Raw genomic sequence first — 6,017 nt, 5'->3', positions numbered from 1 at the left:
AATAACTAATAGTTATGGATGCATTTTGCCCCATCACTAATTGTAGTTGTTTGATACCAAAATACATTTAGGTAGAGACGCTTAACTTAAAATAAATTGTTTTTTTTTTCCCTAAAATATAAATCTCGAACTGTTGTTTTTATAGTTGCTCACAATTATAATGTATTTTATGTATAAGCCATGCTTTCCAAATATTCTATGAGGATTTTCCTGAGACACTAAACTTTCAGGGGTTGTGTTTTATAGCTGGCTTAATTATATATATACTAGAGGCCCGGTGCATGAAATTTTGCATGGGTGCAGTCCCTAGGCCTGGCCGGCCATAGAAGTGCGAGCATCTGGCGTGGAAGGGTAGGTTCCAGCTGACCTCTGGCTTCTGGGCAGCACCTGGGCCCCCACTCGCACCTGCCTTGGCCCTGGCGCCGCCCACTCACCTGCTCTACCATCCTGCTCTCGTCGGGGCCTATCGGGGCCAGCAGCGCCTCCACTGCCACCTGCTGCCAGCACCGCATCACCAACGCCCACCATGTTCCGCGATGCCCCAGCAGTCGAACTCCTAGTCTCCTGGTCTCCTGGTCGAACGACCACCTGAGGGAACAATTTGCATATTAGGCTCTTATTATATAGGATTTTAGAAGGTGACTTATAGGGAGTATTTATGGAACATTGGAGTTGCAGTTATAAATTCTTTTTGTTGTTCCTGAACAACAAATAACTTTGTCATGTTTTTTTTTTCTCCCTGAATCTTTCTGATGAAGCGGAGGCCTGCATCATTTGAAAAGCTTCTCTTAGGCTGGTAAATGTGAATATGGTTTAAGTAGTGGTTTAAATATGGTTTCTTGTAGCTAACTGCTTTAAGAAAAAAAAAAGCGTTGATTATAGTAACATTTTCTGTCAACTTACACTAAAAGTTAAAATGATAAAATACTGCATAATAAACTGTAACAATGCTGCTACTAATTATAAAATGCAGTTGATGATGTGTGTGATTAAACATATGGGAGTAGGAAAAGGTCTGAGTGTTGTGTAGCTGATTAAAGTCACCACCTTCAGCATTATGTGTGCTCTATTCAGCGTGCAGGCGGGTTAGAGGACATTTGAGTAGAGTTGGTATGTGTGAGGTGGAATGAGCTGAGCAAATTAGAGGTTACTTAGAGTCCTACTTAGAAAAGCAACTTTTTATCTTACTCTTTTTTAATGTTGAAAGACAGAGCTTTTTGAAAATGAATGGCTTTAGAGAACAGGGATAAGTTTGCTCTAGACATGCCTAAGTAATGAGAAAATAACATATATTGATCTGATGCTGTTATTTAAATCATCTGCTCACAGGTATTTATTGATTACCTTTGAGGTGTTTAGTCTTCTTCAGAATCTTAAACTCAAGGATGTTACAGTATAGATTTAAGTGTAGAATAGACTGACTAAAAAAGATACGGGTGCTACTTCCTTTTATATCTCATTCCTCCTTCCTTTGCCAAGGTAAGGAAAATTTCTAGACAATGTTCCATTAATTAAAAGAGAAAAAATTGGGCAGCCTAATTTTCCATTTAAAGCAGTCCATTTGACTAGGAACTTGGCCAAAATCTTGAATGATAGGTGGCAACTGATAATAATGGGGTCCTCTGCACTAGACCTTGGCCCATTTTTTGATGTTCCTGCTAATTTACACACTAAGATATATCCTAAAAACCTATTACCACATTACCTGTGTAACATACTAGTTATGGAAAATCACCTAAACTCCTCACATCCTTTTGTTGAGCACCATCAATTCCTTAAAACTACCAGACTATATCCTTTTAAAATATATCTTGTTACCAAAACCTATTTTCAACAAATTATTAGATCCCAGGGCATGATTAGCTATCTGAGTAGAGGTGTTCAAAGTCATTTGAACAGGAATAACAATTTGTGACAAAATACGGTGTAGGGAAAAAGTAGATTTACAGTTAATTCTATGGAAAATAATACAATAATAATACAAGAATAAACTTTTGCATACTCAACTGTAAACCTACTTTTGCCCCACACTGTATTTATTTTTTAATACTGTTTTCAAGGTAGATAAAGCTGGGGTGAACCCATAGTTTGGGCCAAATATAGCTGGCAGCCTAAAAGTTTTAAAATTTCACAGTTCTGTTCCATCATAAAAAGTAGGAAAAGAGAGTTCAGTTATAGATACTTTTTCCTCTATTGTACCTGTTTAATTCTTTTTTAAAAAAATAGATTTTATTGATTTTTTTACAGAGAGGAAGGGAGAGGAATAGAGAGTTAGAAACATCGATGAGAGAGAAACATCGACCAGCTGCCTCCTGCACACCCCCCACTGGGGATGTGCCCGCAACCAAGGTACATGCCCTTGACCGGAATCGAACCTGGGACCCTTCAGTCCGCAGGCCGACGCTCTATCCACTGAGCCAAACCGGTTTCGGCATCATTCTCTTTTTTAAATTTTATTTCAGTGTTTGTTTCTTTGGAAGCTGTTAGGAGCTTATCATTATTCCCAGTATTCTGAAATTTGTTGATGATGTGTCAGAGGACAGATTTTTTTTAAAAGATACTACTCCTGCTCCCCCTTTTCCTGCTTTATACCCTGGCCATGTGAAAACCCTGCCAGGTAAGTGCAGGGGAGCCTACACTAGAAATGATCAGATTCACCTTTTCTCCAGGCTTCGTCCTAGTCCTCAAATAAGAAACTGTTGGATGGATCTTTTTTCCTTCATTGAAGATGTACTCTTTCAGGGGCAAATTTTTATGTCATTTGGTTCTGGGAAGTTTTTAAACATTGCTTCTTGGATGAGTTCCCTCTACTGTTACTCTGATCTCTATTTCTATTTCTGGAACTCCTTTTATTAAGATATTGATATCTAGGCCTGGTTTTTTAATTTCTTTTTTTTTTTGAATTGTTAAGAGTTTATTTGAGCCAAACTGTTGACAATTTCCAGAAAGCAAGATCTCAAATGCTCCCTATTTTTTATTGTTTCTATTTTCCACCTTTTTCTTGTACTTTCTTATATATATTCTCAATATTCTCTTCCAGTTCTTTCAATGATTTTTTAAAAAAAAATTTCTATCATATTTTTATTTTTTAACATTTTTTCCCAAATTTATTTTTACTATCCAAAAGGCCTTTTTGTATTTTAATCTCTGAATGTTTCCTTTTAAAAATAGCATTGTGCTTTTGGTCTGTAGGGCAATGGCTCCGTCCTGTGTCCTGGGGATCTGGCACATACCTTGTGAGGCCTGGGCCATGCAGGCAGAGCTTGACCTCTGACCAGCTTTAGTCTTGGAGCAGCACCCTGAGGTCCTCCCAGAAACATGGCCAGAGAGGCAGTCTTGTAAGGACCCATCACATCATTTCCTCATCTGCCTTTTTTTCTTGAGAGGGACTCGCTGTCCTGCAGAGGATATCTTGAGGCAGTTTTCCCATCTGCCTCTGGTTTCCCTGAGATCTGAGACTATCTTGCCCCACTTAGGGTACCGCTGCAGGCTATGAATTGCTTAGCTGCATTAGCTCCTCAGCAACAGGGTGTCCCATCAATCCTCTTCATCTTTTACTTTGTCATTACCCTGCACAAAGACCATGGGGACTGGGCACCTTTGACAACTCTCTTTTTCATTGTCTATGCAAGTAATAAGCTGCCTGAATCACAGAGAGCTCATTGTTTTTCTTTACCAGCTAAATCTGCCTACTTGGCCTGGCCCTGGCCTTTTGCTTGTTAGTTTCATGGATGTAACATTTTACCTCTCTGAGGATGTTAATTTTAGTGGTTATTTTCAAGTTGTCTTCTACTTTTTGCCTTCTAGTTCCTTCAAGTTAATTTTTTTCTTGTTTTGCTCTCTATCTGATGTTTCTCAAATTCCCTTAACTCTTTGGTGATGTTTGGCTGTTTTCATATGTATGTATGTATGTATATGTATGTATGTATGTATATATATATGAGTAAGACACTAAAAAGCTGATTGAGAGCTCTCTTTGTGAATGAGGCTCATTAATTGGTAGAATTCACTTTTCCCTCGGGCTGGCTGAGGCTATCCACAGTTCACTCTGAAGGCTTTTTACTGACTCCTTGTATTTTCATAGACTAACCCTGCCCTTAACTCCACGTGGTATGCCTGAGTTTATGCCTGTGGCCTTGATGAATGAAGACCAGCTTTCATGTTTCATCCACTGTATTCTGTCTTTGGAGGAATGTGGGATCTTCGTTGCTGAACCTCGCTGGGATTTGTGTTTAGAATCAAGTTGCTTCTTGGTTTCCTATAGGCCCCCTTGGGTTGAACCTTCTTCATCAATGAAGTCAATTCCCCTCATTTATTTGTGTTTCAACTTCCAAAATTTTCTTAACCAATCTGTCTATTGATCTAAATGGGTTAGTCCTTTCAATATCTATACTTGTTATTTTAGAAGACTTTGATGAGGGAACAGTGGCAAATGTGGTATTTAGTATTCTTTGTTTAAGCAGATGTTATTTGATTCCTTAACCTGTTTTTGCTTTGTCAATATTAAGAGGTGTTTTTTTTTTTCTAACTCTAAATTTAATGGAGAATCTTGATCATAAATGGGAAGGTGTGAGCGAAAGATGGACAAGGATGACAGCAGGTGAGAAAGCGATACTTGCAGCAGGCAATGACACTTGGTTATGCAGGCGGTCATGTGTTTTTCTTCTTTCACTCCAGTAACTTTTAGTAAAATATGTGTTGATCCAGCTCTTTTCAGACCTTACACCTTGCATTCGCCTGCTCTGATTAGAGGCAGAGCCCCTCCCAGTTTCGGTAGTCTCAGATTGGTTTGCCATCACTTCTACTAATTCTGGGTTTCTTAGAATCAGGCCTATTAGATGCCCAGTTGGTGTCCCTTTGGTTTCCCCCACAGTAGTGCTGATATTATGAAGATCCTATGACTTGTTGGTGATTTCTTCTAACATGTTTATATTTGGGAGTTATGGGATATACCTATATTTTGGTTTATTTTAAATGTTATGTTGTCCATGGGTTTTTGTTTTTCTTTCTATTGCTCTGCCTAGTTTATGTAGGGAATTGGAGAGATTAAAAAAGCTTTTGCGGGGGGTAGGGGAGGCCAGGGGATTGTCAAGGGCGGGGGAAAAAGAAAGGACACATATGTAATACCCTTTGTAATACTTTAAGCAATAAAAAAAATTTAAAAAAGCTTTTGCTAGCACTACCTTCCAGGATACTCATGTGTTTTCATCTTAAAATATGTATTCAGTCTTTATTATCTATATTAATAAAAGGGTAATATGCTAATTAGACTGAACATCTTCTGGGCGACCTTCCGGACGTCCTTCAGAACAAAGCCATGGTGGCGGGGCCGCGGCAGAGGCAGTTAGGGTTGATCAGGCGGTCAGGGGAGAGCAGTTAGGGCAGTGGTTCTCAACCTTCTGGCCCTTTAAATATAGTTCCTCATGTTGTGACCCAACCATAAAATTATTTTCGTTGCTACTTCATAACTAATGTTGCTACTGTTATGAATTGTAATGTAAATATCTGATATGCAGGATGGTCTTAGGTGATCAGGCTGGCAGGGGAAAGCAGTTAGGGGGGATCAGGCCGGCAGGCAGGTGAGCGATTAGGACCAGCGGGTCCCGGATTGCGAGAGGGATGTCTGACTGCTGGTTTAGGCCCAATCCAGCAGGGGTCCCGGATTGGAGAGGGTGCAGGCTGGGCTGAGGAACGTCCTTCACCCCGTGCACAAATTTTGTGCACTGGGCCTCTATTCCTATATAATAAAGAGTTAATATGCTAATTAGCCTGGACGGGGTAACACCCTTCCAGAACGCCCAGGGGGGGGGGGGGGGGGGGCTGCGAGGTCCAACTCCCTTGCATGAATTTCGTGCACTGGGCCTCTAGTATACAAATAATAATGTATTGTATATCAAGGAGAACTAATTTATATGTAAATATCTTACTGAATTATTTACAAATTATTTTGTTAATTATGACAAGACTTTCTTAAGTTTTTTAAGTTACTTTTTTTTTTAAATTTTAAAACCAATGCC

Source organism: Myotis lucifugus, unplaced genomic scaffold (genome assembly GCF_000147115.1).
Source record: "Myotis lucifugus unplaced genomic scaffold, Myoluc2.0 scaffold_118, whole genome shotgun sequence".
Lineage (NCBI taxonomy): Eukaryota > Metazoa > Chordata > Mammalia > Chiroptera > Vespertilionidae > Myotis > Myotis lucifugus.
The sequence above is the reverse complement of the archived record's forward strand: the minus strand, read 5'-3'. Positions refer to the sequence as shown.